Source organism: Hyperolius riggenbachi, chromosome 6 (genome assembly GCF_040937935.1).
Source record: "Hyperolius riggenbachi isolate aHypRig1 chromosome 6, aHypRig1.pri, whole genome shotgun sequence".
NCBI lineage: Eukaryota > Metazoa > Chordata > Amphibia > Anura > Hyperoliidae > Hyperolius > Hyperolius riggenbachi.
In genome coordinates, this window is record NC_090651.1 from 204,643,108 (window position 1) to 204,666,431 (window position 23,324).

Below are 23,324 nucleotides of genomic sequence, written 5' to 3' on the forward strand. Positions count from 1 at the left end.
GTGTGTCATGCATAGATTGGGTGGCCAGAGAGGAGATGGCTGCTGGTGGGGACACATTGGGCTTGATTCACAAAGCGGTGCTAACAGTTAGCACGCTGGTGAAAAGCCCTTTATCACGCCTAAACTCAGTTTAGGCGTGATAAGTTTAGGTGTGATAACTATAGCACCAACTGGGTTAGCACCGCAGTGCACAGCTCATCAAAAGTTTTGCGCTAGCAAAGTCTGGTGCACTTTGCATAGAGTTTAATGGCGCTGCTTTGCGTGCGGGACTTTGCTTACGATCTAAACTTATCTAAACTTCTCACGCCTAAACTGGCTTTTCACCAGCGTGGTGCAATGGTTATCACGCCTAAAGTCTTTTAGGCGTGCTAACTGTGTTAGCACCACTTTGTGAATCGAGCCCATTGTATGGAACGAGCGAGCAGATGAGTTGTTTACGCACTGCTGCACTCGAGCTCTGCAAGGGAGCACAGGAGGGGGCCAATAGAGAGGGAAGGAGGAGGATGTCTGCCATAGAGATGGGCCGAACGGTTCCAGGCGAACTTCGGGTGGTTCACCTCTCCCGGAAGTTCGATTCGCCCCATAATGCTCTATGAGGGTCAACTTTGACCCTCTGCATCAGTCAGCAGGCGCATTGTAGCCAATCCGGCTATACTAAGCCCTGGAACCCCCCCCCCCTTATATAAGGCAGGCTCCGGTGGCCATTAGCCTCACTCGTGTGCCTGCTAGAGACAGTATAGGGACAGCTGCTGCAGACTTGTTCTCCTAGGGACAGATTAGTCAGGCTCTTGCCTTCTTAGCTTGCTTAGCTGAATCTTATTGCTATAATAGCGCCCCAGAAAAGCTCTTTTCAGAGCTCATCCTGCTCGTGTGATCAATTTTTTTTTTTCTGTGTTTGAAACTGACACTTGTGTTGTTTAGACAGCATTGCTAATTCATACTGTGTGTCCCACTGCCAGCAGCAGCACATTCAGTCTACTACCTGTGTGTGTGAGACACTTGTGTTGCTTAGACAGCATTGCTAATTCATAATGTGTGTGTCCCACTGCCAGCAGCCCACCAGCATTCAGCAGCACATTCAGTGACACCTGTGTGTGTGACAGGGAGCTGCACATTGTACTACCTACCCAGTACTGCATTTACCTACTAGTAGTACCTGTTGTGTTTAGTTAACCCACCTCATCACTGCATACACCTACGTTTGTGTTGAGTGAACCCACCTCGCTGCACATAACTACCTTTTGTGTTGAGTGAACTTGCGTCACTGCATATCTACCTTTTCTGTAGAGTGAACTCACCTCACTGCATATAACTACTTTTGTGTTGAGTGAACTCAGCTGACTGCATCTAACTACCTGTTGTGTTCAGTGAACTCACCTCATTGTATATAGCTACCTTTTGCATTCAGTGAACTCACCTCACTGCATATATAACTACCTTTGGGTTGAGTGAACTCACCTCACTGCACATAGCTACCTTTTTGTGTTCAGTGAACTCACCTCACTGCATATATAACTACCTTTGGGTTGAGTGAACTCACCTCACTGCACATAGCTACCTTTTTGTGTTCAGTGAACTCACCTCACTGCATATATAGCTACCTTTGGGTTGAGTGAACTCACCTCACTGCATATCTACCTTTTCTGTTAAGTGAACTCACTTCACTGCATATACCTAGCTTCCCCCCGAGATGGACAAAATGGACAAACCAGGTAGAGTAAGAGGTAGAGGCAGACCCAGAGGAAGGCCACCTGGCACTGGCAGGTCTGTGTGAGGTGGTGTTGCTGTGATTTCGTGCGGACCTGGCCCAAAGTACAGTGCTCAGAAGAAGGCACGTGCCATCACTTCCCAAAATTGTGAGGAAGTGCTTGAGTATTTAACACAGAACACCTAATCTCCCGCAGCCACCAGTGCTACGACCAGCACCACATCCGCTGCATTTGACACTTCGCAGGAGTTATTTGGTGGTGGTGGTAAAATCACTGATTCACAGCCACTACTGCAACAACAAGAAGAAAGCGCAGGTACACGTCCTCATACGTCTGAGTTAGGTGGCGATAGTATGGACGTAATGTGTGAGGGGCATGATGAACCACCTGAAGTTGGTGCAGTTGTGGAGTTGTCTGAGGAAAGCGAAGCTGGGCAGGAGGATTATGATGATGATTATACGGATGTCACGTATGTTCCCAATAGAGGAGATGACCAGGGGGACAGTTCAGATGGGGAGCCAGAGAGGAGTAGGAGGAGACGACTCCATGATAGAAGCAGAGGGAGCTCGTCCTCAGAAACAGCTGAGGGCAGTGTCCGGCGCCATGTATCGCCAGCTATGGCCAGCCAGCCAACATGCCCTTCAAGGTCAGCTGCTGCCACCGTAGTGCCATCACCCCAGGGGGGCTCAGCGGTTTGGAAATCTTTTACGGTGTGTGCCTCAGATAGGAGCAAAGCCATCTGTTCTCTCTGCCTCCAAAAATTGAGCCGTGGAAAGGCCAACACTCATGTAGGGACAAGTGCCTTACGAAGGCACCTGGAGAAAAGGCACAAACAGCTATGGGAAGAACACCTGAGGAAAAGCAGCACCCCTCAAAAGACAAGCCACCCTCCTTCTCCTCTTCCTCCTTCAGGTGCATCGTCTTCATCCGCTTTCTCCCTTGAACCTTCACAGCCACCCTCCTTCACACCGATTTTTCCCTTGCGCGGTTCCTGCTCCTCTGCCCACAGCAGTAGCCAGGTGTCCGTGAAGGAAGTCTTTGAGCAGAAGAAGCCAATTTCGGCCAGTCACCCTCTTGCCCGGCGTCTGACAGCTGGTGTGGCGGAACTATTAGCTCGCCAGCTATTACCATACAAGCTGGTGGAGTCAGAGGCTTTCCGTAAATTTGTGGCCATTGGGACACCGCAGTGGAAGATACCAGGCCACACTTATTTTTCACGAAAGGCCATACCCAAACTGTACCGTGCAGTTCAGAGGCAAGTGGCGTCATCTATTGCGAAGAGCGTTGGGTCAAGGGTCCACCTGACCACGGATGCCTGGTCTGCCAAGCACGGGCAGGGCCGCTACATTACGTACACAGCCCATTGGGTCAACCTGGTGACGGATGGCAGCAAGCAGGGAGTACGTGGCTGTTCAGCGGACCGACTTGTGACACCTCCACGGCTTGCAGGCAGGCCTCCTGCCACCTTCTCTCCTTCTCCTCAAGCTACATCCTCTTCCCTGTCAACCTCCTACTTGGCTGAGTGGCAGTTGAACTCTAGCGGTGCTGCCATCTCCTCTTCCTCTCCAGCTACACAGCCCATCTCCCCAGACCCTACGCTGCATGCCAGGTACGATGGTGTCACGCAATTTTAGACATGTCTTGCCTCAAAGCGGAGAGTCACACTGGAGCAGCTCTACTGGCTGCTCTTAAAGCAAACAAAAATTGCATCCTGTTTTTTATCATCCTACAAGTTCAAAAAGCTATTCTAATGTGTTCTGGCTAACTGCAGCACTTTATACTATCACTGTCTCTGTAATAAATCCAATATATCTTTTCCCTGTCAGACTTGTCCGCCTGTGTCTGGAAGGCTGCCAAGTTCTTCAGTGTTGTGGTTCTGCTATGAACTCCCCCCTCTCTGCACACTGCCTGTGTATTATTTAGATTAGAGCAGCTTTTCTCTTCTCTCTTATCTTTTACAAGCTGGATAAATCATCCTCTGAGCTGGCTGGGCTTTCACATACTGAAGAATTACAGACAAGGGCAAAGCTGTTTGCAGGAAGAAAAGAGCAGCCTGAAACTTCAGTGCATGAGAACAGGGGGAAGAAACACACAAATGATCTCTTGAGATTTAAAAGGAATGCTGTATACAGCCTGCTTGTGTATGGATGTATTTTTCTATGTGTGGACATACTGTACATCAACCTACTTCCTGTTTTGGTGGCCATTTTGTTTGTTTACAAACAAACTTTTTAAAACTGTTTTTAACCACTTTTAATGCGGCGAGAAGCGGCAAAATTGTGACAGAGGGTAATAGATGTCCCCTAACGCACTGGTATGTTTACTTTTGAGCGATTTTAACAATACAGATTCTCTTTAACAAACAGGTGGAGCAATGGCTGACCCCGCACCAGCTGGAGATCGGCAACGTGGTGTGTGACAACGGCAGCAATCTCCTTTCCGCTTTGAATTTGGGAAAGCTGACACATGTACCCTGCATGGCACGTGCTGAATCTGGTCGTGCAAAGATTTGTCTCAAAGTACCCAGGCTTAGAGGACATCCTGAAGCAGACCAGGAAGTTGCGTGGGCATTTCAAGCGGTCTTATACGGCCATGGCTCGCTTTGCGGACATATTTAGCGGAAAAACAACTTGCCGGTGAGACACTTGGTATGCGATAGCCCGACTCGCTGGAATTCGACCCTGCTCATGTTCTCTCGCCTGCTAGACCAGGAGAAAGCAGTCACCTAGTACCTGTACAACTACAGTAGAAGGACACAATCTGGGAAAATGGGGATGTTGTGGCCCAACAGCTGGACACTGATGCGAAATGCATGCAGGCCCATGCGGCCGTTTGAGGAGGTGACCAACCTGGTGAGTCGCGCTGAAGGCACCATCAGCGACTTGATCCCCTACGCTTACTTCCTGGAGCGTGCCGTGCGTAGAGTGGTGGATGAAGCTGTGGAGGAGCGGGAACAGGAACAGCTACGGCAGGAGGAGTCGTGGGACCAATTTTCAGCCGAACCACAGGTTTCCTCAACACCTGCGGCACCACAGGGGGGGGGGGGGGGGGGTCGGAGGAGGAGGAGGAAGAAGAGGAGTCGTGTGGGGAAGGAGAGGAGTCAGACTCGGATGATTATGAGGAAGGTGTTTCTGTGGAGGAGGAAGAGGCGGCAGTGGCAGAACAACAGCAGCTGTCACAGGGGGCTTCTGCTGCTCCACATTCCCGTGGTATTGTTCGTGGCTGGGGGGAGGAAGAGGAGTTGTGTGACATCACTGTGGAAGAGCAAGAGGAGATGGAGAGTACATCTGGATCCGACTTTGTGCAGATGGCCTCTTTCATGTTGTCCAGCCTGTTGAGGGACCCCCGTATCAAAAAACTCAAGGGGAAAAGACCTGTACTGAGTGGCCACGCTACTAGACCATCGGTACAGGCACAAAGTGGCAGACCTGTTACTAACTCAACACAAGGCGGAAAGGATGCAGCACTTGCAGAACAAGCTGTCAATGATGCTTTGCAATGCATTTAAGGGTGATGTGACAGTACAACGCAATAAAGGTACCACTGGCAGTATTCCTCCTCCTCACCAGTCCACGCAGGCAAGGACAGGACGCTCCAGCGTTCTCGGGGTGATGTCGGACATGCGGACATTCTTTAGTCCAACGCCTCGCAGTAGCCCTTCGGGATCCACCCTCCACCAACGCCTGGACCGGCAGGTAGCCAACTACCTGGCCTTAAGTGTGGATGTACACACTGCGACTGCGAGCAGCGACGATGAAACCTTGCTCTGGTTGCGCATGCTTGACCTGTGGCCAGAGCTGTCCCAATTTGCCATACAACTTCTCTCTTGCCCTGCCGCAAGCGTCCTGTCAGAAAGGACCTTCAGTGCAGCTGAAGGCATTGTCACTGAGAAGAGAAGTCACCTAAGTCATGACAGTGTTCAGTACCTGACCTTTATCAAAATGAACGAGGCATGGATCCCTGAGGGCTATTGCACGACCGAAGACTAAGTCAGTCCCCACACACAGCATCTCTGCCTGTAGGCCGCTTGACTGCCTTCTCCACCACCAGGGTCCAGGACTCTAGGCGGATTCCAGAATTTTTAAGGCCGCTGCTAGCAGCGGCCGTTATACTAATTTTTCTGGGGCGTGCACATGCCTGCCTAATTTTTCTGGCTGAACTGCAGGCGGCTGCAACAAAAAACAAAAGGCATGTACATGTGCCCATCCCCCTTCGTGATCATTACCTTGCCGCGGTGAAGGGGCTTGCGTATCACAATGAAGCAATGACCGCCGGCTATATGAGTGTCTCGGGTGGGGGTGGCACACCAAAGATAATAAGGTCGTTGTTTCATTGTGGTCAGACCAAATTTGATCAGCTGGACAGTCACTGTTCTGTCATTCAGCTACATCAGCCGGGCGACCATATGGGCTGAAAAGCCACCATCACCTGCACTCTCGTCATGGTGCGCACCAGTCCAGCACTGGCGGTCACTACACAAACTGCTGTTTGCAGTCACTGCATACCTTTCACTACATCTGTGACTGCACATTATACCTGGCAGTCAGTGCATAACTTGCACGTGAATGGATACAGTTTTAAACAATTGAAAAATACAACCATCTACAGTTTCAAACAATTTAAAAATACAACCATCTACAGTTTCAAACAATTAAAAAAAAAAAAAAAAAAAAAAAAAAAAAAAAGGCAAAAAACTTGCCCTCCGTAAAACATTCTTGGCAAATGCTTTCGACTTGGTTTGTCTTCCGCTGGGTCAAGGGTCCATCTGATCACAGATGCCTGGTCTGCAAAGCACGGTCAGGGCAGCTACAGCATGGGTCTCAGCAGGCTCCCACTTCGGGCCAGAATCCAACCTTCATTCCCCGCCCATTACCCGTGGTGACAATGTCAGACTTGCCCGCCTCCATATGATTCTCGTGAAAGGAATGTGGTGTCATCTTTGCCCACCATAACTGGTTCTCGTTAAAGGATTTAGGCTGGTTTCACAGTGGGACATTACAGGCGCACGTTAGAGCAGCCTGTAACGCACCCCACCGCACAGCAATGAAAAATCAATGGGCTGTTCACAGTGCCCCGTTGCGTTACATTGTAACGCTGCCCTATAAGACAACGTACTGCATGCAGTACTTGACACGCGGCAGAGCCGCGTTAGACTGCTTGCACATGCTCAGTAAAGTTGGGGAGGAGCGGAGAGCGGCCGGGCACATGGCTAATTAATATTCACTGCACTCAGTGACGTGCAGTGTTTACTTCCTGGAGCGGCCGCTCTGTGCGGCGATTGGCCGGGCGGGACCACGTGATGCCGCATGCGTCCAAGAGTACGCATCACGGACACCAGAGTGAGCTGCACAACGCGGCTCACTCCAACGTCCACACCAGAGAGCACCAGGTGTTGCGTTAGGGGCACGTTATGCGACCTTAACGTTCCCTAAAATGCAACGTCCTGGTGTGAAACCAGCCTTAAAGTACATTCATTTCAAATACAGCAAGCCCTCGATAGTCCTCCTGTATTGTTATTTTTGGTCACTACCTCAGGCGGGCATGCCTGCCTGCTGCCCTCCTTGCCTGGATCAGAATCAATTTATCAGAATCAATTTATTTTCGCTAAGTACCGTAAGTTTGCACCTACAAGGAATTTGTCTTGGCAGTTGCTTAAGAAACACAAACAAAAACAATACAAGGACAGACAGTGTGAATATTACAAGTTAAGGACATTATAAGTATAGTGGCAGTAAGCAATGTGAGAATTGTTCATGTTTAGTTCTGTGCTGATTACTTTCAGTCCTAGCAGCTCTAACGTGGTACAGCATTAAGTATGGCTACCGCTTGAGGAAAAAAACTGTTCCTGTGTCTAGAGGTTTTGGTAGCGATTGACCGGAATCTTACTCCTGAAGGCATGCGCTGGAAGATGGAGTGAGCTGGGTGAGAGGGGTCAGAGGCAATTTTGGATGCTCTCTTTCTGCACCTGCTAGTGTAAAGATCCTGCAGGGAAGGTAAGCTACAGCCAATTATCCTTTCCGCTGATCGGATGATGCGCTGCAGCCTCCCCTTTTCTAATGCTGAGCAGGAGCTGAACCATACAGTCATGGATGATGTTATGGTGGATTCGATGATTGCAGTGTAGAACTGCACCATTAGATTTTGAGGTAGGCCAAACTTTTTCAGCTGCCGCAGATGGTACATTCTCTGTTGTGCTTTCTTGACAATAGTGGCGGTGTTGTTGTCCCATTTTAAGTCGTTTGAGATCGTGGACCCAAGAAACTTGAATGACTCTACTTGGGTTATTGTGGATCCATTTATGGTTAAGGGGAGGTGCTGGGGGGGAGATCTCCTAAAGTCTATTATCATCTCCATGGTTTTGAGAGCATTTAGTTCCAAGTTGTTGCTGCTGCACCAGGAGGAAAGCTGTCCCACCACATGCCTGTAGCAGACTCATCCCCGTTTTGAATGAGGCCAACAACTGTTGTGTCGTCTGCAAACTTCAGAACCTTAACAGATGGATCTGTGGAGATGCAGTCATTGGTGTAAAGTGAGTACAGCAGTGGGGAAAGCACACAGCCCTGGGGTGCACCAGTACTGACTGTCAGAGAGCTTGATGTGAGTTTACCAAGTCTAACACGCTGTCTTCTGTCGGTTAAGAAGTCGGTTATCCATTTGCAGAGGGATTCAGGTATGTGTAGCTGGGAAAGCTTGCTGTGCAGCAGTGATGGAATTATGGTATTAAATGCAGAGCTGAAATCTATAAATAAAATCCTGGTGTAGGTTCCTGGGATATCTAAATGCTGTAGTACATAATGCATACACATGTTCCTGGCATCGTCTGCGGATCTGTTAGGCCTGTAGGCAAATTGCAAAGAGTCCAGCAGGGGATCTGTGATGGATTTCAGATAAGTCATTATCAGTTTTTCAAATGCTTTCATGACCAGTGATGTCAGGGCAACAGGCCTGTAATCATTTAAACATGTAGGTTTTTTTTTTTTTTTTTTAATTGGTACAATAGTTGCGCTTTTAAAACAGGCAGGAACAATTGAGAGTTCTAGAGATGCTTTGAATATGTCTGTAAATACAGGCGCTAATTGGTCGGCACAGAGATTCAAGCATTTCGCAGACACAGCGTCTGGTCCCATTGCTTTCCTGGTGTTTTGTTTTTTAAAGAGTCGATTTACATCTGATTGGCATATTGTTAGAGCATGCGCATCTGGGGACAGGTCAATAGATTGTGTCTGGCCTCCTGTGTTGTGTAGTTGCTGAGGCACCACAGGGGGTGGAGACCTTGGCTGGCAGGAAGAGTGTTCAGTTTGCCTGTGGCAGAGATGCAAATTGACTTGTTGTGTTTGGCTTTTGTTGGTAGTGTCAAACCTGCAATAAAATGTATTCAGTTCATCTGCAAGCTGCAGGTTATGTAGTGAGGGGGGAGGAGATTTCTTCCTGTAGCTGGTAATTTCATGTAGAGATTTCCATATTGTGGATGAGTCGGCGTTAGAAAAATTTTCCTCAAGTTTTTAAGAATAATGTGTGGTGGGAGCCGTTTGTTAGGCTACAACTCCGGACCGGAATCACACCAGGAAGGGTTCCCCCGCCATTAGCCATGGTCAGTGGTCACAATGGCAGACTTGACCTCCATAACAGATTCTCGCCGGAGACCAACCTGGTGAATCGCAGTGAAGGCACCATCAGACTTGCCCTCCATAACGGATTCCCGTTAAAGGATTTAAAGTTGATTCATTACAATTAGGGCCTCAAAAGGTCCTCCTGAGTCCTATATTGTTGTTTTTGGTCACTACCTCGGGGCGGGCGTGCATGCCTGCCTGCTGCCCTCCTTGCCTGGATGTGTGGTGGTAGCCGTTTCTCAGGCTCCAACTCCGGAACGCAATACAACCATCTACATTTTAAAACAATTTAAAAATACAACCATCTACAGTTTCAAACCATTAAAAAAAAAAAAGGCAAAAAACTTGCCCTCCGTAAAACATTCTTGGCAAATGCTTTCGACTTGGTTTGTCTTCCGCTGGGTCAAGGGTCCATCTGATCACAGATGCTGTCTGCAAAGCACGGTCAGGGCAGCTACAGCATGGGTCTCAGCAGGCTCCCACTTCGGGCCGGAATCCAACCTTCATTCCCTGCCCACTACCCGTGGTGACAAACAATGGCAGATTTGCCCTCCATAACGGATTCCCGTTAAAGGATTTAAAGTTGATTCATTACAATTAGGGCCTCAAAAGTCCTCCTGAGTCCTGTATTGTTGTTTTTGGTCACTACCTCGGGGCGGGCTTGCGTGCATGCCTGCCTGCTGCCCTCCTTGCCTGTGTAGTGGTAACCGTTGCTCAGGCTCCACACCGGATTCCAGCCCTCATTCCCCGGCCATTACCCGGGGACGGGGTCACAAATGGCAGACTTGCCCGCCTCCATATTATTCTCGTGAAAGGAATGTGGTGTCATCTTTGCCCGCCATAACTGGTTCTCGTTAAAGGATTTAAAGTACCTTCATTTCAAATACAGCAAGCCCTCGATAGTCCTCCTGTATTGTTATTTTTGGTCACTACCTCGGGGCGAGCATGCATGCCTGACTGCTGCCCTCCTTGGATGTGTAGTGGTAGCCGTTGCTCAGGCTCCACACCGGATTCCATCCCTCATTCCCCGGCCATTACCCGGGGTCACAATGCCAGACTTGCCCGCCTCCATAGGATTCTCATTGTAGCGGTACTGAACAAGTACACAGCAAGTAGAAAATGTAATTTAAAAACAAAACGTAAGCTTTTTAACAATGCCATGGAAAGTTGAGAAGGCAGTCACACATTACCTGACATCACTGAGTGAGGAAGAGCAATCTCGCCATGTTGCGCAGTAGTCCAGCATGGCCGTCACTACACAAACCGCGGGTAACTTGCGGTGCGTTACACAGTTTGGTGCGTCAGTGTGAAGCAGTACTCTAATTACACTACCTGATTGATGTATACACATGCAAGATGTTTTAAAGCATGTTAGGCCTGCAATTTAGCATTCAATGTGATTTCTGCCCTTAAAACGCTGTTTTGCGTCACATCCAGATTTTTCCCCGGGACTTTTGGCGTGTATCCCACTCTGCCATGCCCCCCTCCAGGTGTTAGACTCCTTGAAACATCTTTTCCATCACTTTTGGGGCCAGCATAATTTTTTCTATTTTTTAAAGTTCGCCTCCCCATTGAAGTCTATTACGGTTCGTGAACTTTTCCGCGAACCGAACCTTCCGCGGAAGTTTGCGAACCTAAAATCGGAGGTTCGGCCCATCACTAGTCTGCCCCCCTCCCCGCAGTGTCACCTGTATCTGGCTAGTATCTATACTGGCTGCACCTATATCTGGCTTCCTGTACTGGCGGCACCTATTCCTGGTTACCTGTACTGGCTGCACCTATATCTGGCTACTTGTAGTGGTGGCACCTATACCTGGCTACCTATACTGGCTGCACCTAACCTGGCTACCTGTACAGGGGGAATCTATTCCTGGCTTCCTATACTGGCTGCATCTATCTGGCTATCTGTACATGCAGCACCTATGCCAGGCTACCTATACTGGCTGCATCTATATCTGGCTACCTATATTTGGGGCACCTATACCTAGTGTTGTATACTGGGGGCACCTACAGTCAGGTCCATTAATATTGGTATATTGACACAATTCTAACATTTTTGGCTCCATACACTACCACAGTGAAATGAAATGAACATGACTTACTTTAAGGCTGCTTACACACTAAGACGTTACAGGCGCACGTTAGTGCGCCTGTAACGCTCCGCCAACGCACAGCAATGTAACACAAGTGGGCTGTTCACACAGCCCACGTTGCGTTACATGTAACGCTGCACGTTAGACTGTTTGCACGTGCTCAGTGGGGGGGGGGGCGGAGAGGAGGCGGGGAGATGCAGCTACAGTAGCTGCGCACATGGCTACTTAATATTCACTGCACTGGCGGCCGCTGATTGGCCTGCGGGACCACGTGATGCGGAGTGTCTCGCTCCGCATCACGTGGTCCCGCCGGCCAATCAGCGCCACTCTGGGAGACCTTATACGGATAGAGCCGCCTAACTCGGCTCACTCTACCGTCCTCTCCCGCACCACCATACGTTGCGTTAGGTGCACGTTATGCGACCTTAACGTAGCACCTAACGCAACGTCTTGGTGTGCAAGTAGCCTAACTGCAGACTGTCAGCTTTAATTTGAGGGTATTTACATCCAAATCAGGTGGACGGTGTAGGAATTACAACAGCTTGCATACGTGCCTCATTAAGGGAGCAAAAGTAATGGGACAGAATAGTCCTCAATCAAACTTTCACTTTTTAATACTTGGTTGCAAATCCTTTTTATTACAGCCTGAAGTCTGGAGCGCATAGACATTACCAGACGCTGGGTTTCATCCCTGGTGATGCTCTGCCAGGCCTCTACTGCAACTGTCTTCAGTTCCTGCTTGTTCTTGGGGGATTTTCCCTTCAGTTTTGTCTTCAGCAAGTGAAATGCTTGCTCAATCGGATTCAGGTCAGGTGAATGACTTGGCAATTGCATAACATTCTACTTCTTTCCCTTTAAAAACTCTTTGGCTGCTTTTGCAGTACAGTATGGCATGCTTTGGGTCATTGTCCATCTGCACTGTGAAGTGCCTTCTTATGAGTTCTGAAGCATGTGGATGAATATGAGCAGATATTGCCTGAAACACTTCTGAATTCATCCTGCTGCTTTTGTCAGCGGTCACATCATCAATAAATACAAGAGAACCAGTGACACTACCACCACCATGCTTTACTGATGAGGTGGTATGCTTAGGATCATGAGAAGTTCCTTTCCTTCTCCATACTCTTCTATTCCCATCACTCTGGTACAAGTTGACCTTGGTCTCCTCTGTCCATAGGAGGATGTTCCAGAACTGTGAAGGATTTTTTAGATGTTGTTTGGCAAACTCTAACCTGGCCATCCTGTTTTTGACGCTCACCAATGGTTTACATCTTGTGGTGAACCCTCTGTTTTCACTCTGAAGTCTTCTCTTGATTGCTGACTAATTAAACAGAGGCTCCCGATCATAGGTTAATTCCATGCACGACCCCCTTGATGGATAAATCTTGTGAGGCTACACAAAGGACAGGCAGACAAGTCTCTGTCGTTTCACTGAACTCTGCTCTGGAACCAATTTTATCACAATGACACAGCAAGAACAGATAAAAGTAACACTGCCATCTAGTGGTCATGCAATATACTAGTCATACAGTAGTTGTTGCATATACAATACATTCCTTGTATGCTAACACCCCTACTCAACAACTACTATCTATGTCAGTCCCATTTCTGATCTAAGATCCTCAAATCTTTTTTTAGCAAGTGGCTTTGTCAAAGCATCAGCAATCATTTTTTTTTCTGATTCACAGTACAGAAGTACAATCCATTTTTGATCAACTAGGTCATGAATGTAATGATGTCTGACGTCAACGTGCTTGGTTCTTGCACTAATCTTCTCACTTGTTGCAAGCCTTATTATCCTCAAATAAGACGGTAAATTCTGATGTTGCTTCTCCAAGATCCTTGAGTAATTGCTGTAACCACACAACTTCTTGACTGGCATATGTATATGTATTCAGCTTCTGTAGAAGACCGTGCCACTGACATCTGTTTCTTACTGGACTAAGATATAGGACTGTTTCCCAATTTTAATAAGTAACCACTGGTGGACTTGCATGTGTTGTGGTCACCTGCCCAATCGGAGTCCACATATCCCATGAGGTTTAAGTCACAACTCGCTGACAGTTTCAAACTTAAGTCTTTTGTCTGTTTCAGATATCTCATAACTCTTAATTGCATTCCAGTCTCTTTCACGTGGTTTATCAACTCGTCTACAAAGAAGAGACATGGCAGCTGCAATGTCTGGACGTGTAGTGGTTGCAATGTAAAGAAGTGTCCCCACTGCTTGTCTGTACTGTTCATTAGATGTTAGAAGATCATCTTCTCCTTCTACCTTTGGATAGGCTGTATCCATAGGCGTGCTTGTTCCTTTGGCCTCTGTCATGAAGAATAGAATCAATTTTTGCACTTTGGTTTAACAGGAAGCTTCTATCTTTCTCACGCTGGATGCCAATTCCAAGATATGTCATTTCTCCTAGGTCTTTAGTTTCAAAATGCTTGTTGATTACTCCTGTTAATTTTCCAATTTCATTGTTGTTTTTGTGAGCAATGATCAGGTCATCAACATAAACTAATAGATACTTCCATTCAGTGTCTATTTGTTTGGCAAATAGGCACGGATCAGCCTTGCTTTTTGTAAATCCTTCACTTAATAGAACTTGATTAATTTTTGAATTCCATGCTCGAGCTGATTGTTTAAAGCCATAAAGAGATATTTGCCACTTGCAGACAAGGTCCTTTTGGCCCTTTTTCACATATCCTTCTGGCTGAGACATGTAAATGTCTTCTTCAATATCACCATTAAGAAAAGCTGTCTTTATATCGTGATGTTTCGCAATCATTTTACGCATGGCAGCCACTGTCATAAGTGTTCTGAAAGTACTTTGTCTAGCAACTGGCGCAAAAGTAGCATCATAGTCCTCACCGAACTTCTGTGAGTAACCTTTAGCAACCAGCCTTGCCTTGTACCGACAGATTTTTCCTACTGAATTGATTTTAAAAACCCATTTACATCCTATGGCATGTTTACCTTGAGGTAGCTCTGAAAGAGTCCATGTCTGGAGATCATTGAGTGATGTCATCTCCTCATCAGCAGCTTTATTCCATATTTGCTTCACATGCATTGACAGTTCCTGCATTTCTTTCCATGAACCAAGTTCAGTTTCAACGGCTCTGTGGGCTATATAAGATAGACATTCAGCTGGAACACCTTTTCTTGGTTCTGGTTGATCTTCTGATCGAAGGCATCTCCGGTTCAGTTTTTTTTTTTTTCTGTAATAATTTCTATTTCTGTGTCATATTCCTTGTTTTCTGACAGATGTTGAATCTTCCCCAGTTTGAATAGTTTGAGTTGGCTGTTTAAACTTTAACCACTTTGTCCTCCTTGACGTAGTTCTACGTCAAGGAGGACATGTGCGCTCCCACGGCCGATCGTGCACGTGTGCTCCCAGCCCGCAGTTCGTTAGCTCAGGAATCTGTGATCGGGCACCATGGCCAGATTCATTGATTCCTCTCCCCCGCAGAAAAAGCAACAGCTTCTCTCGGAAGCTTCGCTTTTTCTGACTCCTATGTCCCTCTAAGCGTACATTGTACGTTTAGAGTGACGTCATGTAAAGAAACTCCAGGTTGCCATCTTGTGGCTAAAAAGGAAAACTACAATTAAATGTAAAAAAAATAAAATAAAAATACACATATATTTACCCCAAACATACGATTTACATCCTACCCTCCCAAAAATACCCACATAAAATGTTTAATTTAAAAAAAAAAAAATTACAATAAAAAAAAAACACAAATTTCCTGAAGGGTCTAAACTTTTTTTAAATATCTAAAGATGAAATATTTCAATATTTTTTTTTTTTATAAGCTTGTAAATAGTGATGGATGCAAAACGGAAAAAATGCTCTTTTATTTCCAAATAAAATATTGTCGCTATACATTGTGATAGGGACATAATTTAAATGGTGACATAACCGGGACAAATGGGCAAATACAATACGTGGGTTTTAATTATGGAGGCATGTATTATTTTAAAACTATAATGGCTGAAAACTGAGAAATAATGAATTTTTTCAGTTTTTGTCTTATTCTTACTGTTAAAATGTATTTACAGTAAGGTAGCTCTTAGCAAAATGTACCACCAAAAGAAAGCCTAATTGGTGGTGGAAAAAACAAGATCTAGATCAGTTCATTGTGATAAGTAGTGATAAAGTTTATAGGCTAATGAATGGGAGGTAAACATTGCTCGGATGCATAAAGTGAAAACGACCGAGGGCTTAAGTGGTTAAACGCATATAACTTTCATCAATAATCACACTTCTGCTGACTGTTATCTTATTTGTGTCTTTATGTAAAATTCTGTATCCTCTTTGTGATTCACTGAACCCCACAAGTATTCCTTCTTCTGCACACGCATCCCATTTTGTACGTTTTTTCTTTTGGAATGTGTACATAGGCTTTACTTCCAAAAATTTTGATGTCCTAAATCTGGTTTCTTTTTGTTCCACAGTTCATATGGAGTTTTTGTTGTTGCTTTTACTGGCAAACTATTTTGAAGGTAACATGCCATCATGATAGCTTCTCCCCAGTATGTGGTTGACATATCAGCATCAAAGAGCATGCTCCTTGCACTCTTGCCCAGCGTGCCGTTCATTCTCTCTGCAACTCCATTTTGCTTTGAATTATATGGAACAATTGTCTGGAACAAAATTCCATGTTTCCTGAGAATGGCTTGTGTTTTTACTACTTGTATATTCTGAGCCATGTCTGTAGTACTTTGGGCATCCTGCAAAAATGTATTACTTTCTTGAGCGAGATACTCTTCTAATTTCCCTGGCACTTCTTCCTTATTGTGAAGTAGAAAAACTGTAGTGTATTTGGAGTAATCATCAATGAAAGTCAGGAAGTACTTTTTCTTTCCTGGAGCTAAAGTTCTCATTGGACCACAAAGATCTGAATGAATCAAGTCCAGAGTTTTCTGAGCTTTGCTGCTGGTCTGCTTGGGAAAAAGTTTCCTAGTCATTTTTCCTTTAATACAGCTGGTGCAGATCACCGTTTGATCACATAGATTGATCTTAATACCACTTTCATAGTTATTCTTAACTATTTTCTTTATTATATCAGGAGGACTTCTGTGCCCGAGGCATCTGTGCCACGTGTGGATGAGGTCTGAATGCTTATTCTCTTGGCTGTTTTAATAATTTCACTGCAGTTCAGCCGATATAGTTCATCTGTGATTTTAGCCTTTGCAAGCGATCCCCTTTTGTGATGACACAACTGTCACCCTGAAATGTGACTACATTGCCTTGGTCAGTGAGCTTCTTTACTGACAAAAGATTGCTGTCAAGGTCTGGCACATACAGAACATTTCTCATATGGATCTTTCTAGTGATATGTGGACAGATAGGACAGTATAGAAAGCCATCTCCTATTACCACTGAATTCGTGAATTGTCCATTCGTTGTAGTTATCCTTTCGGTTTTGCTTTTATCAAGCTGAGTGAAGAAATGTCTGTCATTTGTCATGTGACTAGTAGCATCTGAGTCCACACACCATGCTTGCACCGAGGTGACACCATTTTTGGATCCAAATGCAAACTCCTTTGTTTCTGTGACATTCTTGGCTTGTTGCAATCCACTCCTGGGTTTTTTTTTTGTTGTTTTTTTTTGCATACAAAGCATTCCTGTTTTTCCAGCTGCACATTACTTTTGTACTTTACCTTTAAAGCAGTCTCTGAACACACTTGCATGACTCATACTTTCTGCTTTACGCTTGTATTCATCCTCAAGCTTGCCTTTTACATATTCAGTGTTCGTTCATCATCTGGACGTTGGTTCATCATCTGGACGTGCATCTAGTGTCTCATAACTTTTCAGGAAGTCCACTTAAAAATAATGCTGCCACATGAAAGTCTTTTATATCTTCTGCAATCCCTCTGTCTCTCCACCATTTCTAAGGTCTGTCTTATATAGTCCTGCATTTCCTGGTCTTTCTGTAGCTTGGTCTGATGAAGCTTTCTGATGAAATACAGTTTATTGCTGAGATGAGCTCTCTGATGCACTTTCTATACTCCTTCCCACATATCTTTAGCAGTCTTAGTTACATATGTTTGATTTGATCATCATCTATGCATAGAGAGATTGAGCTCTGAGCTTTCTGATCTCTGTCTAACCACTCCTCCGTGGGCTGTGCAGGTCTGGGTTTATATATACATTTCCACGTATCTTCTCTTCTAAGCAGCATTTTCATCTTGAATTTCCAGGACTGGTAGTTCTGATTTGATAGATTTGCGATGGAGAACTTTGCTGAAGGGATGCTGGCAGCCATTTCTGCTGTGTCTTTTTCTAGTGCTGTCTCCTGCACTCAATTGCTGTAGCTTGCTGTATCTGGTTATATCCTGGGCTTCTGTAGCATGTGCTGGATTTCTGTAGCATGACCTGGGCCCATAACCTGATGGATAAAACTTCTGAGGCTACACAAAGGACAGACGGACAAGTCTCTGTCGTTTCACTGAACTCTGCTCTGGAACCAACAAGCACAGAACCTTTTTATTTTTATCACGATTGCACAGCAAGAACAGGAACACACATAAAACACTGCCATCCAGTGGCCATGCAATATACTAGTCATACAGTAGTTGTTGCATATACAATACATTCCTTGTATGCTAACACCCCCTATCTTTTAGGAGAGTGCCCTCTCTGAGAGATAGATAAGTGAAAGGAGACATTGGCTCGGAAATTGACATGTGATTACCAGCAGGGGAATTTAACCATGTCTGGAATGTCACTTGTGTAGTCTTATTATAAAAGGGGATTCATTTACACATTCGAGCAGGGGAACCACATTTAACATCAATGGATATTTATACATGTGAATTGAAATATGTGGTTTATTTTTTTAAATGTCCCTGCGACACTGGGTACATTGGTCAAATGATCCAGTGCCTCGGATAGAATGGTCTCACACAAGTCTAGCATTAGGACAAGGCATTTAGAGTTAGCAGTTTTGGGGCATTTCTGTACGTTTGGACATAGTGTAGCATAGTTGAGAGCGCAGGTTTCAGGAGGGGTGCCACCGAGGGTGGGGACAGATTAAAAGAATTGCTCAGAAGGGAATATTTTGGGATAAAAAAACTTGACAGTTTAGAACCCAAGGGTTTAAATCATGAATATATCTGTAAACTAATCGTTTAACCTCCTGAGCTCAGCTCGTCCATTACTGCCAGAGTGGATAGCATGGCCCAGGCAGGGCCGGGCCGAGGCATAGGCTGGAGAGGCTCCAGCCTCAGGGAGCAGTGTAGGAGGGGGCGCAGAATTCATTCAGCTGTCATTCCTAATTGTGTTTGAAGCAGAAAGAAATAAGAAAAGGGGATACATGGCAGTGACTGCAAGCCAGATAACTAGATATTAAGGTGTTGGGGAGGTTGTGGGCCCTGTGGCGCCTCTTAGTCTAATAGCAATCAGTGTGTGGCGGCTGGGGTGGCAGGGATGGAGGGGCACACTTTGGTGACTCAGCCTTGGGTGCTGGAGGACCTTGTCCCGGCTCTGGGCCCAGGAAGATTTAAATAAAAAAAAAAAACTTTTTGTACATCATGCAGCTAGCACTTGGTTGCCCGATTGCCACCACTCCCCCCAATCGCCGTGATCGGCGGGATTATACGTACCTCCCCCCCCCCCCCCCCGGAGCCCACTCTGGCGCAGCCTCTTCCGTCACCACCAGGTGTCGCTATGGCAAGGATTGGGATTGCGCAAGACGTCATAACGTCGATGACGTCCTGTCCGATCGTCGCCATAGCGACGACCGAAGCTGAAAGAAGTTATGGCTCTCGCGGGATCCCGGAGCGGTAAATATAGCCGGCAGCGATCGGGGGAGGGACACAGCACTGGGGCGTTCGGGGGACACATGTAGCTAGCCTAGTGCTAGCTACATGATTTAAAACCAGTTTTTAAAAAAAAAAAAAATAGCCCTACGAAAGTCCGCAACAATTGAACGCCGGGGAGGTTAAAGAGGTTTTTCTGGTTGATATGATGGATATTTATGTGATGCTGATGTGGGGATTCAGGCAAACTAAATTCTTTCTTTCATGTTTGTGTGAGAGGAGTGGCCAGTTCATGTGGGGCCCTACATAATCTTGTTTTTTTACTATTTAGGTGCACGTTTTTATGCATGGCTATGTGGATAGTCGTTTTGCGGCCGTTGTAGGCAATTTTCTATTGGTCAGCGTATCTGCTTTTATGCGGCTGTTGTAGGCGCGTTTGTGATTGGACGCATCCACGCGTACTTTTGTGCGGGTTGTATGCATCTAGTCCTTTGGCGGACGTTGTCGGCAGGATGGCGATTGGCTGCATCACGCGCAGCTTTTTTACGCATCAGCCTGGTTTTGACGCGGACGTTGTCGCTCTTTGTTTGGATTGGCAGGGCAGCCCATGACATGTTAGTCTCCTCCCTCCGCACCAAAGTTGATATAATTTGGACGGTCTGCAATGATGTTCTCCAGTGGCTCTTTTGTTTTTTTTATCTGGATTTGATGGCTGCATATTGAGACTGCCCATTTGTATACTATATATACTTTAGTGATTTTTCACTTATTTGCCCTTTTGCTCCTATCTTCATCTCAGATTGGTGGATTCCAGCTAATGAATATGCAAATTGGAAGTCTTTCATCAGGTCCTCCAGATATCTTTAAAAAGGATGTGTGTTCTGTGATGTTTGTCAGACTCTGCAATGATTTGAAAAAGAAGGGTCGAAACGCCTGTGCGTCATCCTCTTGCAGACCTGTTTTTAATGGATGTCATTTTAAAAGTTAAAAATGAAGAAATATGAACTTTGATGGTGTGGATCTTTTGGTGATTACTGAAGATTCCTTGTGGCTCCAGGGGCGGTACCTGCACATCTGACCCATTGGTGCAGCAACGTTGGATAAAGAGACTTTGAAGCGAGAATAAATCTCGCTTCAGAGCTCATAGTTAGCAGGGGCACGTGTGCCCCTGCTAAACCGCCGCAATAGCGCCACTAAACTGGGGTCCCTTCACCCCCAAACCCCCCACTGCGACACTTGGTCGCAGACTTGGTCGCTCCTGGAGGCAGGGCTAACGGCTGCAGCCCTGCCTCCAGTCATGTCTATCAGCGGCGCATCGCCGCCTCTCCTTCGCCCCTCTCAGTGAAGGAAGACTGAGAGGGGTGGGGGAGAGGCGGAGATACGCTCTGACAGAGGCGCGTGGGGCAGGGCTGCGGCTGTTAGCCCTGCCCCAACCAGGAAGCGCTCCCCCGCATTACGGAGGGGATTTGGGGGATCAGGGACCCCCGTTAAGCCGCGGAATAGCAACGGTTTAGCAGGGGCACACGTGCTCCTGCTATCTGAGGTCTGAAGCGAGATTTATTCTCACTTGAGACTCTTTAACTCAAAAATGTTATGTCCAGAAAAAGTACAAAATTTTTATTGTGTTCAAGCTTCATTTGTTACAGAAAAGCAACAATATATAATACTAGTAGACCCAAGCCCGTTCAAAAACGGGCTCTAGGTCTCTTTTTTTTTTTTTTTTTTTTTGCCACCCCCGCCAGTGCGCATGCGCGCACTCGCCGCACGCCCACCCACCTCGCTCCCTGGTCCCGTCCAGCTGTCCGTGTCCATTACTGCGCACATGCGCAGTAGGCAAATAACGGGGACAAACACTGGACGCAGCGACACAGGGGTTTTATAGTATAGGATGTCCTTTTTTTTTATGTAGGTTTTCTTGTCAAAAATCCTAAGTACACCTAATGAGTGCAAAATATCTAAAAAAAAATGCTTGGCAGTAGATATTCATGTTTAGGACAAAACGGCTGTCAGAGAAAGGGTTAAACAATGCAAATTGCCTGGGGACTCTGCTGATCCTCTGTCTCCAATAATTTTAGCCATAGATCTTCAACAAGCACGTTAATTAGGTGTTTCTAACTGTGCCAAGTGTGTCATTCAGAGGCTACTGTAGCCAAAAAGATCAGCAGGATGCCAGACAACAGGTATTGTTTAATTAACCACTTTGAATCCCTTGCTACGCTTATCTACTCCCCACAAAACTTCATCTGAAGCTCAGGGGAGTAGATAGGCGTACTTGTGGTAAACAGTGTGCTGTATGCCCAATAAGCTATCTGATTATGTATATAGGGTATCATTTTAACCGTGACAAGTGAGAGAATAGATTTTGTGTTGTTTGACAACTGAGGGCTAAGTCATGTGATTTTTTTTTTTTTTTACCGGAAAACTGAATGAAAAGCAATAAAACTGTTATTTTCATGTAGTCTATACCCCTAAATAAATACTTGTAAAAACGAAACAAAAGTGACAGCATTGAAAAGAGAATACATAGTTACCCTAGGGACTTAGCTTTTAAAATATGTATGCCATGAGTGTATTACTGTTAATCATGAAGATAAGGGCTTTTAATTACTGATAGAGTACAATGAGAAAACAAAAAACACAAACCAGAAACTAATATATTATTACCATACATTGTACTAGGAACATTATTTAAATGTTGAGATAACCAGGACAAATTAGCAAATACAATGTGTGGGTTTTACCTATGGTAACATTGTTTATTTGAAAACTATAGTGGATGGAAATGGAGAAATAGTGTATTTTTTCTTTTTTTCTCTCATTTTTCCCTTTAAAATGCACAGATAACATAATTACTAAAAGCATATATCACCCTCACAAAGCATAATGTGTGGCAAAAAAACAAGATATAGATCATTTACATCTGATGAGTAGCAATAAAGTTATTGGTGAATGAATGAGAGGAGCGCTGAAATGTGAAAATTGCTCTGGTTTTTAAAGAGACTCCGTAACAAATATTACATCCTGTTTTTTTATCATCCTTCAAGTTCCAAAAGCTATTCTAATGTGTCCTGACTTACTGCAGCACGTTCTACTATCACCATCTCTGTAATAAATCAACTTATCTCTCTCTTGTCAGACTTGTCAGCCTGTGTCTGGAAGGCTGCCAAGTTCTTCAGTGTTGTGGTTCTGTGATGCATCTCCTCCTCCAGGCCCCTCTCTGCACACTGCCTGTGTATTATTTAGATTAGGACAGCTTCTCTCTTCTCTCTTATCTTTTACAAGCTGGATAAATCCTCCTCTGAGCTGGCTGGGCTTTCACATACTGAGGAATTACATACAGGCAGAGCTGTCTGCACTCTGCAGGAAGAAACAGCCTGACACTTCAGTGGAAGATAGCTGCAGGGGGAAAGAAACACACAAATGATCTCTCGAGATTCAAAAGGAAGGGTGTATACAGCCTGCTTGTGTATCAATGTATTTTCTATGTGTGGACATACTGTACATCAACCTACTTCCTGTTTTGGTGGCCATTTTGTTTGTTTATAAACAAACTTTTTAAAACTGTTTTTAACCACTTTTAATGCGGCGAGGAGCGGCGAAATTGTGACAGAGGGTAATAGGAGATGTCCCCTAACGCACTGGTATGTTTACTTTTGTGCGATTTTAACAATACAGATTCTCTTTAAGCAAAAAACCTTGTGGTGCTGAAGTGGTTAATATTTAACAGGGATTTGCCCTTTTGTAAGAAAAGGGCCAAAAATATATATATATGCCCTTTTAGCGAGTGATCCACCACACCCAATTTTAACACTTGTTTCTTATAGAAAGGACCATAGAAGAAGATGCTATTGCACAGTCTTGCAGTATTAAGCTTGATATAAATTGTATTGGCGCAAATACAAAAATTCAAAAAAATCAGCACATTTTGTAAAAACTTTTTATCCATAAGAACAATCTCCGCGAATCATAGAAAAAAGCTATCGTGAGGCTGGTATATGATCTGGTTTGACGTGGTAAGCAATTAATTCAGGCTTTTCAGAATATTAATTGCTTACCATGTCAAGCCAGATCATATACCAGTCTCATGATAGCTTTTTTTTCTACAATTCATGGAGCTTGTTCTTACAGATAAAGTTTTTACAAAATGTGCTGA

General features: G+C 45.3%; 1 protein-coding gene across 2 annotated transcripts in view; it reads left to right on the forward strand.

Moving 5' to 3' along the window:
• Positions 1–23,324, forward strand: part of LOC137522634 (CMP-N-acetylneuraminate-beta-galactosamide-alpha-2,3-sialyltransferase 4-like) — a 216,393-nt gene that overhangs the window by 856 nt on the left and 192,213 nt on the right. The gene's annotated exons all lie outside the window — the stretch shown is intronic.